The sequence below is a fragment of the Pan troglodytes genome, chromosome 4 (genome assembly GCF_028858775.2).
Source record: "Pan troglodytes isolate AG18354 chromosome 4, NHGRI_mPanTro3-v2.0_pri, whole genome shotgun sequence".
NCBI lineage: Eukaryota > Metazoa > Chordata > Mammalia > Primates > Hominidae > Pan > Pan troglodytes.
This window is the reverse complement of record NC_072402.2, coordinates 96384342-96396715: the sequence shown is the minus strand read 5'-3', so window position 1 is coordinate 96396715 and position 12374 is coordinate 96384342.

The window sequence follows — 12374 nt, the reverse complement described above, 5'->3', positions numbered from 1 at the left end:
ATGGTCTTTCTGGTTCTAGATCCTTGAGGAATCACCACACTGTCTTCCACAATGGTTGAACTAATTTACACTCCCACCAACATTTTAAAAGCGTTCCTATTTCCCCACATCCTCTCCAGCATCTATTGTTTCCTGACTTTTCAATGATCACCATTCTAAATGGCATGAGATGGTATCTTATTGTGGTTTTGATTTGCATTTCTCTAATGATCAGTGATGATGAGCATTTTTTCATATGTTTGTTGGCCGCATATATGTCTTCTTTTGAGAAGTGTCTGTTCATACCCTTCACCCACTTTTTGATGTGGTTGTCATTTTTTCTTGTAAATTTGTTTAAGTTCGTTGTAGATTCTGGATCTTAACCCTTTGTCAGATGGATAGATTGCAAAAATTTTCTCCCATTCTGTAGGTTGCCTGTTTACTCTGATGATAGTTTCTTTTGTTGTACTGAAGTTCTTTAGTTTAATTAGGTCCTATTTGTCAATTTTGGCTTTCGTTGCCATTGCTTTTGGTGTGTTAGTCATGAAGCCTTTGTCCATGCCTATATCCTGAATGGTATTGCCTAGGTTTCCTTCTAGGGTTTTTATGGTTTTAGTTCTTATGTTTAGGTCTTTAATCCATCTTGAATTAATTTTTGTATTAGGTGTAAGGTAGGGGTCCAGTTTCAGTTTTCAGCATATGGCTAGCCAGTTTTCCCAGCACCATTTATTAAATAGGGAATCCTTTCCCCATTCTTTGTTTCTGTAAGGTTTGTCGAAGATCAGATGGTTGTAGATGTGTAGTGTTATTTCTGAGGCCTCTGTTCTGTTTCATTGGTCTATATATCTGTTTTGGTACCAATACCATGCTGTTTTGGTTACTGTAGCCTTGTAGCATAGTTTGAAGTCAGGTAGTGCAATGTCTCCAGCTTTGTTCTTTTTGCTTAGGATTGTATTGGCAATGTGGGCTTTTTCTGGGTTCCATATGAAATTTAAAGTAGTTTTTTCTAAATCTATGAAGAAAGTCGATGGTAGCTTGATGGGGATAGCATTGAATCTATAAATTAGTTTGGGCATTATGACCATTTTCACAGTATTGATTCTTCCTATCCATGAGCATGGAATGTTTTTCCATTTGTTTGTGTCCTCTCTTATTTCCTTGAGCAGTGGTTTGTAGTTCTCCTCGAAGAGGTCCTTCACATCCATTGTAAGTTTTATTCCTAGATTTTTATTCTCTTTGTAGCAATTGTGAATGGGAGTTCACTCATGATTTGGCTCTCTGTTATTGGTGTATAGGAATCCTTGTGATTTTTGCACATTGATTTTGTATCCTGAGACTTTGTTGAAGTTGCTTATCAGCCTAAGGAGATTTTGGGCTGAGACGATGGGGTTTTCTAAATATACAATCATGTAATCTGCAAACAGGGACAATTTGACTTCCTCTCTTCCTATTTGAATACGCTTTATTGCTTTCTCTTGCCTGATTGCCCTGGTCAGAACTTCCAATACTTTGTTGAATAGGAGTGGTGAGAGAGGGCATCCTTGTCTTGGGCTGGTTTTCAAAGGAAATGCTTCCAACTTTTGCCCATTCAGTGTGATATTGGCTGTGGGTTTGTCATAAATAGCTCTTATTATTTTGAGATACGTTCCATCAATACCTAGTTTATTGAGAGTTTGTTTTAAAGAGATGTGGTCTTGCTCTATCTCCCAGGCCGGAGTGCAGTGATGTGGTCATGGTTCACTGCAGCCTCGATCTCCCAGGCTGAAGTGATCCTCCCACCTCGGCCTTCCGAGTAGCTGGAATTATAGCTGCACATCACCACACCTGTCTAATAATTCATTTTTTTTTGTAGAGACAGGTTCTCACTGTGTTTCACAGGCTGGTCTCAAACTTCTGTATTTAAGTAATCTTCTTGTCTCAGTCTTCCAAAATACTGAGATTTCAGACATAAGCCACTGCTCCTTGCCAACTTAGAATGCTTGTTTTGATCAGTACATGTCCAGTACTTGTCTTCCACATCTCGTATATGTATAATCCTCTCTAAAAGTTGTTGATATTGACAGAGATAACCCTGATAGCCTGGAATATACAAAACCAAAAGAAAGATTTTATGATATTCACTTATGTTCTTTTGACTACTGCAATATAATATTAAATATTTTTTAAAATTGTAAATAAAAATAGTTGAAATGAAAAAAATGCTTATGTTAAGACTAAGATGATTGGTGAATTCAAGCAGACATAATTTTTCATGACCTATGTAGTAGGAAAGACTGGGATTCACTGTTTGCCAGAATTATTTTATTTTTTTAACTCACTAACTTATGTGGTTTGTGACAATCAATAAAACAGGTTTGTCTATTTCTTTTTCTTTTTTTTGAGATGGAGTCTCACTCTGTTGCCCAGGCTGGAGTGCAGTGACGCAGCTAACTGCAACCTCTGCCTCCTCAGTTGAAGTGATTCGCCTACCTTAGCCTCCGAAGTAGTTGGGATTACAGGTGCCTGCCACCATGCCCGGCTAATTTTTGTATTTTTAGTAGAGACGAGGTTTCACTGTGTTGGACAGGCTGGTCTGAAACTCCTGACTGCAAGTGATCCTTCTGCCTCAGCCTCCCAAGTGCTGGGATTATAGGCGTGAGCCACTGCACCCGGCCAGGTTTGTCTGTTTCTCACAGGGTCATACAAGAGGTCTAAAATGATCCTAGCTAACAGCAAGAAAAAAAATTGTCTTGTGGTGTGTTACTAATAGAATGTAAATTAACATTCAAAATCTATTTTCCTTATTAGAGATTTACCAAGAAAGCCAAAGGGAATGCTCTCATTTCAATATCTAAAGATATGTTAAATATCACAGCATTCCCCTTGAAAACCTTCATAAGACAAGGATGCCCTCTCTCACCACTCCTATTCAATGTAGCATTGGAGGTCCTGGCCAGACCAATCAGGCAAGAGAAAGAAATAAAAGGCATCCAAATAGGAATAGAGGAATTCAAATGATCCCTGTCTGCAGATGACATGTTCTTATATCTGGAAAACCCCATAGTCTTGGCCCAAAAGCTCCTGAAGCTGATAAGAAACTTCAGCAAAGTCTCAGGATACAAAATTAACATACAAAAATCACCATCATTCCTATACACTAACAATAGTCATGCCAAGGGCCAATTCAGGAACACAATCTTTTTCATAATTGCTACAAAAGGAATTAAATATCTAGGAATACAGCTAACCAGAGAGGTGAAAGATACCTACAAGGAGAACTACAAAACACTGCTGGAAGAAATCAGAGACGATTCATACAAATGGAAAAATATTCCATGCTCATGGATAGGAAGAATCAACATCATTAAAATGGCCATACTGCCCAGGGCAATTTATAGATTGAATGCTGTGCCTATTAAATTACCAATAACATTCTTCACAGAACTAGAAAAAACTATTTAAAAATGTATATGAACCACAAATGGGACCCAATAGCTAAGGCAATCCTAAGCAAAAAGAAAAAGTTGGAGGCATAGTGCTAGCTGACTTCAAACTACGCTACAGGGCTACAGTAACCAAACAGCATGGTACTGACACAAAAACAGACACATAGACCAATAAAACATAGTAGAAAGCCCAGAAAAAAGGACTTAACACCTACAAGTATCTGATCTTTGACAATGCTGACAAAAACAAGTGATAGGGAAAGGTCTACCTATTCAATAAACGGTGCTGTTATAACTGGCTAGCCATATACAGAAGATTGAAACTGGATCCCTTCCTTACATTACATCCAAAAATCAACTCAAAATGGATTAAAGACAAAGCTATAAAAACCCTGGAAGACCACCTAAGCAATAACATTCTGGACATAGGAACTGGCAAAGATTTCATGTTGAAGTTACCAAAAGCAATTGCAACAAAAGCAAAAATTGACAATTGGGATCTAATTAAACTGAAGAGCTTCTGCCAGGCGCGGTGGCTCACACCTGTTATCCCAGCACTTTGGGAGGCTGAGGACGGCGGATCAGGAGGTCAAAAGATCAAGACCATCCTAGCTAACATGGTGAAAGCCTGTCTCTATTAAAAATATAAAAATTAGCTGGGCGTGGTGGCATGTGCCTGTAGTCCTAGGTACTCAGGAGGCTGAGGCAGGAGAATTGCTTGAACCCAGGAGGCAAAGGTTGCAGTGAGCCAAGATTGCCCCACTGCACTCCAGCCTGGGTGACAGCGAGACTGCATCTCAAAAAAAAAAAAAAAAAAAAAAAAAAAAAAAAAAAAAAAGCTTCTGTACAGCAAAAGGAACTCTCAACAGAGTAAGCAGTCAACCTCCTGAATGGGAGAAAAGCCAAGGGGAATGCTCTCATTTGAGAGCATTTGACAAAGGTCCAATAACTAGCATCTACAAGGAACTTAAATAAATGGACAAGAAATAAACAACCCCATTAAAAAGTGGGCAAAGGACATGAGCAAACACTTTTCAAAAGAAGACATGCAGCCAAAAAACATATGAAGAAAAGCTGAATGTCACTTATCATTAGAGAAATGAAATCCAAACCACGATGATATACCATCTCACATCAGACAGAATGGCTGTTGTTAAAACGTCAAAAAATAACAGATGCTGGTGAGGTTACAGAGAAAAGAGAATACTTATACACTGCTCATGGGAATGTAAATTAGTTCAGCCATTTTGGAAAGCAGTATGGTGATTTCTCAAAGAACTAAAAACAGAACTACCATTTGACTGAGCAATCTCATTGCTGGGCATATACTCAAAGGAATATAAATCATTCTACCATCAAGACACATATGTATGTTCATTGCAGCACTATTCACAATAGGAAAGACATGGAATCAACATAATGTTCATCAACGGTAGACTGGATAAAGAAAATGTGGTACATATACACCATGAAATATTATGCAACCATAAAAAAGAAAAGATCATGTCCTTTGCAGGAACATGAGTTGAGCTGGAGGCCATTATCCTTAGCAAACTAATGCAGGAACAGGAAACCAAATACCAGACATTGTTACTTTTAAGTGGGAGCTAAATGATGAGAACGCGTGGGCACATAGAGGGGAACAACACACACTGAGGCCTACGTGAGGGTGGAGGGTGGGAGGAAGGAGAGGATCAGGAAACATAACTAATGAGTTTTTGGCTTAACACCTCCTGGGTGACAAAATAATCAGTACAACAAACCCCCATGGCATGAGTTTACTTATATACCAAACCTGCACATGTACCCTTGAACTTAAAAAAAATCACAAGTGTATAATTAAGAGTCCAAATCAAATGCTAGCACAATGAGTATCATAAAATTATACATATTTTAAATTATACCAGAATATTACTATTGCTTGAAATAAGAAGGCTAGAGTTTAAAAATATTTGCTGATGTTGCAAAAATTATTGTTCAACTCACATTATAACTACAACATTTAATTACAAATAGAAGTTAAATGGCTTACATAGTTTCAAAGATGAATGATACATATACTCCATCAATACTTCTGTTTCATTCATCTATCCCATACTGAGAGTTTACCCAGTACACATTCTAATATTGATAACAAATTGTATTAGTCTATTCTCACACTGCTAATAAAGACATACCTGAGGCTGGGTAATTTGTAAAGGAAAGAGGTTTAATTGATTCACAGTTCTGAAGGGCTAGGGAGGCCTCAGGAAACTTACAATCATGGCAGATGGGGAAGCAAACATGTCCTTCTTCATATGGCAGCAGCAAGGAGAAGTGCTGAGCAAAAGGGAGAAAAGCCCCTTATAAAACCATCAGATCTCATGAGAACTCACTATCACGAGAACAGCATGAGGGTAACTGCCCACATGATGAAATTACCTCCCACTAGGTCCCTTCCACAACATGTGGGGATTATGGAAACTGCAATTCAAGGTGAGATTTGAGTGGGGACACAGAGCTAAACCATATCACATATATTCCGGTATCAAGACTATTATGAATGCTGTGGTAAACAGTAAACATTCTGCTACAAACTCTAAGTTATACTTATGCTGTGTCAGACACTGGGCTTAGAATGAGGGATACCACACTGATAATGTCCAATCCATTTACCATTAAGAAGTACACAAAAACAGAAAATTACAAGGCAAAGAACTGCAAATTCACTTTTGAGAATGTAGTAACATGGATCTGATGCAAGAGATTAGATGCAGATGTTCATGACATAAATGACTAATCCAAATATCTGTATGATTTTTTTCCTTTATTAGATAAAAAAGTCGTTCTACCTCAGGAAATTGAGAAGCTCTCAGAACAACCTCATGACTTAAGTATTATGTTTGTGGTATTACCTCAGTCAAGCAAGTAATTCTGGTAGTTGAATAGATATGTAGAAACTTCTGCATAAATTGGCTGCCTTCATAATTTTATTAAACACTCCATGAGGAAACAGAGCTGAGGGTGCTGTAAGCAGAGAGGATAATATCAATTACATACCAAAATGACTAATAAGACAGTATTTTTGCAAGATAATAATTGATGACTGTCTTTTCCCGGCTGTTTTGCATTGCTCAAATTTAACTTTATTATTAACATTGATTTTAATTTATGCAAGACAATACTCAATGTAGGATGCATTAATATCAAAAGGAAAATGCTAGCTATTATTTTTGTAGGTCTTCTTTATACTCATAATTGAAGATTTGTGAGTCATGATTGAAACAAGATATAGAATTGTTTACTGGTAGGTCAAGTTGTCATTGCCTTTTATATTTCACCACAAAAAGTGCATTGATCATTTCATAAAACTTTTAAAAGTTGAAAGCTTTGAATAATGTTCATTTTGCTGACATGAACAAAAATGGTAACAACAAAGAAAATTTAATAATAGCTTCAAATTAAACAGACAAACTGATACATATTTATGATACATATTTATCTTCTACATAAAAAAGAATACATATTCTTCGGGCACAAGTCAATCTTAGTTTTTCATGTTGACAAAGGATTTTCAAGTGACCGTGGATCTAAGATCAATACCTAAATAAATTGTTGCTGTGTTGAGATGCTTATCACTTTGCTATTTTTTATGAAGTGTAGTTATCATCAAAGCAAAAAAAGATTTCACATGTGCTGACTATAATAAAAGCACACCCAAAGCCAATATGAAACTAAATATATAATGTAGTGAAAAGAACAATGGACTCATTTAAACTTTGTACTAAATAATTTGTGCAATAATAAAACTTTGTCTTAGTTTTGCCACCTGCAAAGTAAGTTTATAACATTCAAAGACCTTTGATAAATATGCTTTCATAAATATGATCTAAAGCCAGAATTTTAATTGTAATAGCATTGGGTGTACCAAATTTTCCTTTATGTGATCTTAACCCATAAATCCACAAACTGGTGGATATTAAACTTCTTGTCCAATATTTTCTACATATACTTTTATAGCAATTTGGCAACACAGATTTTCTTATTCAACTTCACTAGGAGACACAAACATTTCTTAAAAGTGACTGGATGTGCATATAGCATTTATACTCAATCTTGGTATTCAGTAAATAAAAATTATGCCTGACATTCCATAATTTTGTTTGAATGTTTGGGGGACATGGCACTGAATAAAATCATGATCAGTCAGTAACAATATTAAAGTATCAAGTAGAAGGGAGAATTGTGTCATTTATGATTAGCCCTTGTGCTTCTCATCTTAATTGTTTTTTCATCAGAGAGTCATTGATGGGATGAGTGTATCTAAGACCTAATCTATGTCAAGGGTTCTCAAAGATTTTGAGACGTACTAATTTTTAATTCCATGAAGACTTAAAATTTATTTTCAGGGGAATAAGAAGGAAGATGTTAGATAGTTAGGTGAGTGGGAAAGCAGGTAATGAAATTCTTGGGTAGAATAGTGTAGAAGGTTTCAGTGTAGGCTCTCTCTGTATCTACTGGTAAGTGACACCAGGGTGAATGCTAAAATGGTAGCTCCCTGCAGGTGAACCAGATAAGTCAAGGTCTACTGGCCAAGCCTGATTTACCTGCTGGAAACTCTTTTTCTATATAGTTATGTCATATTTTTGGCAATAACACATGATTTCTGATATGATTTCCTATGTATGAGAACTTAGTTAAGCACATCTTATTAAATACATATTTTAAAAGACATGAATCTGGAGGGCTCACTTTCTCTTTCCTTTCTTTTCTTATTTCCTGTATCATTTACTGGGAATCTATTATGTCCAAGAACCATTGAGTCCTAAATCATTCAGAAAGACCTAAAAAATCTAAAAGACGTGGTCCATGTGTTGAGGGGGAAATGGGCATGCAAATATGTATGGCACAAAGCAGGCCATCATTATTTCTATTAAATTAGGATAAATCACCAAGAGGATTCAGGGTTTAGAGGGATCTTTACCAGCTGTGGTGATCAGGAATCAGTTATCTCTCTAATGCCCTCATTCTTTTGATAAACGTATCTATGTATGTTTATAAAATATATATATGTTCATATACAATAATACATGTTATTTAATATATTTTAATATATTTTCATTAAATATGCATATGTAAATATGCACATAAGCACATTTTCATGTCTATTTTGAAATCTATTTAGATATTTTCAAAATCAGGAATCGATACTATACCTCCAGTTCCAATTCAAACATACAGTTCATTCTAGATTTCCCACTTTTCATATTGTAACTTCTTTCCCTAACACTGAGAAGCCTGGCTCTCATGATCATGAATGTTATTAGATCAGTCCCCCCATATATAACCAATCTCCCATTGTAGCTCCTGGTGCCTCCCACTCATGTTCTGGCACCTTGTGTCCAGCCATCCTACCATGTGATGCTGTACTCATCCTGGTCTTCTGCCATGTTGGTTGCTCAATTAATATTTGATTGATTAATGTATCTCAATTATACAATACAAGATTCTCACAGAGCAGTGTATTTTCCAAAGAATACTAGTCTTCTGTAATGCCAACAATTTTAAGCTTTATTTCTGGGTTAAAATTACATTGTTAGTGTCAAACCCAAGTCCAGTATTTTCCACTGAGCCAATAGAAATGAAGTATGCAAATATATTTTGGATGAGGTTTGAAAAGCCCCAGAATCAATGAAGAGAAAGGAAAGGATTTTCTGTTGACATTTTAAACTGACTCATTTAATTTAATTCTCCCTGAGCTTGTGAAAGGAAGACAAATGAGGTGTTTGAAGATAGAATATGAAAGAAAGCAAAGGGCACTGAGAAAGCTAAATAAATAAATAAATAAAAACATTTGGCTTATTTGCGATATTTCTACTTGCATATAAGTAGAAAAAAGAGACAGTTTGCACTTAATCGTGTAGGGTTTAAATATAGGCAAAATCTCTATGCCACAGAAAAATATAATAGGAAATTAAGATGTATAAAAAAGCTTTATGCTACATATTAATGGGTTTCAAGACATGCTACCCCAAAATATAGCACCTTGGCATTTGAGTTAAAGCAGGAAGCCCACTCTGACTTTTAACTGACTCTTCTCTGCTGAAGAAGGCCACAAAAATTCTCTGACCTTCTCTAAAGCAGATCATAAGATAGTCATGTGAGAGTTGCCCAATCTAGAAGAAAGGGATGTCCTTATCTCTGAAGATGTAGGACACAGAGAAGAATCTGAACAAACAGACCTTGTTAAGATCACCCTAGTTTATTATTGTTAGATCAGACCCCATTTGTCCAATTATCTGTCCACACAACTGTCCACATTTCATTAAACCTAAGCATAAAAATATAGATTTTCCTATTTCATTGTCTTAATTTCTTTTTTTTTTTTCCTCCAAGACGGAGTCTCACTCTGTTGCCCAGGCTGGAGTGCAGTGGCATGATCTCAGCTCATTGCAACCTCTGCCTCCCAGGTTCAAGTGATTCTCCTGCCTCAGCCTCCTGAGTAGCTGGGACTACAGGTGCGTGCCACCACACCTGGCTAATTTTGTATTTTTAGTGGAGATGGGGTTTCACCATGTTGGCCAGGCTGGTCTTGAACTCCTGACCTCAGGTGATCCGCCCGCCTTGGCCTCCCAAAGTGCTGTGATTACAGGCGTAAGCCACTGTGCCTGGCCTGAGTCTTAATTTCTAATGGTTCCTATGTCATGTAAAACTTACATTAAAAACACTTGTATGCTTTTTTCTTGTTAATCTGTGTTTTGTTACAGGTGCCTCAGACACAAACTTACAATATTTATTTAACTAAATTATGACTTGGGAGATAAGGCCTAGTATAGGTTGCAATCACATAACCAATAACAATTAATTAGCATCTGTAAACCAAAGCAACATCAATCAGTGGGTTATTAATGGAATATCAATGACATGGTGATAGTAGATTCATGCCAAATCATTGTGGGCACAGGAGTCTAGAATTGTAGGTCTTTCTTTCTTATTTCCCCTTTTGCCTTGTTTGTTCCTTGCCCCAAACAGACTCAGTTTATTTTGAGTGAAATTATTAATAGCACCCTCTTTAATGCTGAAAAATGTTCCAGCTTGGATTAGAAACTATATACAGTCTTTAGATAGATTTTGGAGAGAGAAAGCTGAGGGATCTCAGCTCTTCTTATTTGTCACTTTGACCTACAAAGAATAAGGCAATTTTAAGCAAGCCATCCAAAGGCACATAGGTCTAGTCCCACTTTGCACTACATATGAATGTAAATTGCACCAATCAGCTGCATTTTATACCAGCTGTAACTCATGGGTGGTCTTTAAAGAGAACCCCATTTAGAGTATATTTTGATGATGCAAGGGAAATTTTGCAGACTGCCAAAATGATGGTGGGAGGTCTGAAGTTGAGAGGTTCAATCACTATATTATAGACAGCAGATGAAAAGCTTTTCTAGCTACAGTTGTTGCCTAAAACTTAAGCCACTAGTTAGTTACCAACATACTCTGTTCATAGCATTCTACTATTTCCCTATAAAATTTACATAACTTCTCAACACTATGTTATTCAAGGTGGTGTCATGGATTAAGAAATGTAATTTAGTACTCTTTGTCCACAGTATTCAATGTTGACAAAATATGCTGTCAATGCTGCCTTTTGTGTAATGAAAGGAAAACAAGATTTAATAGGATTTCATACTTTGGTTGTGCGACTCAATACTAATACAGTGTGCAGGTGCAAAATTATTAGTAATGTAATACTTTAACATTGAGTATTAAGATAGAAATGGGATTTTTGTCTGTCAAGATTAACTGAAAAATTCAAGACTTGACTGTGAAATTTAACATAAAGTTTTAAAGACCACCTTTTTTGATCAAATCTATTGAGAGAAAATTCTATGTATACAAATAAGGAATATTTAATGTAACAACACTTTATCATAAAGGTACTTCTAAATCTTTAATCCATCTTAGATGAAGGGAGAAAAACTATTTGATGAGATGGTGGCAAGATATGGAGAATGAAAAAGTGAGTTCAAAAGAGCAGAAAAAATAAAGCAAGGAAGACAGAAATTACAGGGGATGAGAGTCTCCACTGGTAAGATCAGAAAGAAGGAACCAGGCAGAGCATGGTGGCTCATGTCTATAATCCCAGCACTTTGGGAGGATGAGGTGGAAGAATCACTTGAGGCCAGGAATTTCAGGTTGCAGTGAGCTATGATTATGCCACTGCACTCCAGCCTGGGTTGAAGAGTGAGACGCTGTTCAAACAAAAAAACAAAAAAAAAAACAAAAAAAAACAAAAAAAAGGAGAAGGAAAAGGAGGAGAAGGAGAAGTAGAAGGAGAAGAAAACCAGCAGTAAGAAATCTGAAGACCACTGCTTCAATAAGGTGGTATTATAACAATCTGCATTTTCTCTTATTATTATTATTTTATTTAAATAGGTTTTTGGAGAACAGGTGGTGTTTGGTTACATGAATAAGTTCTTTAGTGGTGATTTCTGAGATTTTGGTGCACCATCACCCGGGCCGTATACACTGTACCTAGTGGGTAGTCTTTTATCGCTCACCCCCTTCCCACCTTTTCCTTGAGTTCCCAGTCCATTGTGTCATTCTTATGCCTTTGCATCTTCATAGCTTAATTCCCATTTATGAGTGAGACCATATGATGTTTGGTTTTCCATTCCTGAGTTACTTCTCTTAGAATAATGGTCTGCAATTCATCCAGGTCGCTGCAAATGCCATTATTTTGTTCCTTTTTATGGCTAAGTAGTATTTCATTATGTACATACCACATTTCCTTTATCTACTCATCATAGATGGGCATTTAAGCTGTTTTATATTTTTCAATTTGCAAATTGTGCTGCTATAAATATGCATGTGCAAGTATCTTTTTCATATAATGACTTCTTTTCCTCTGGGTAGATACCCAGGAATGGGAGTACTGGATCAAATGGTCTACTTTTAGTTCTTTTGTTAGATCTACTTTTAGTTCTTTAA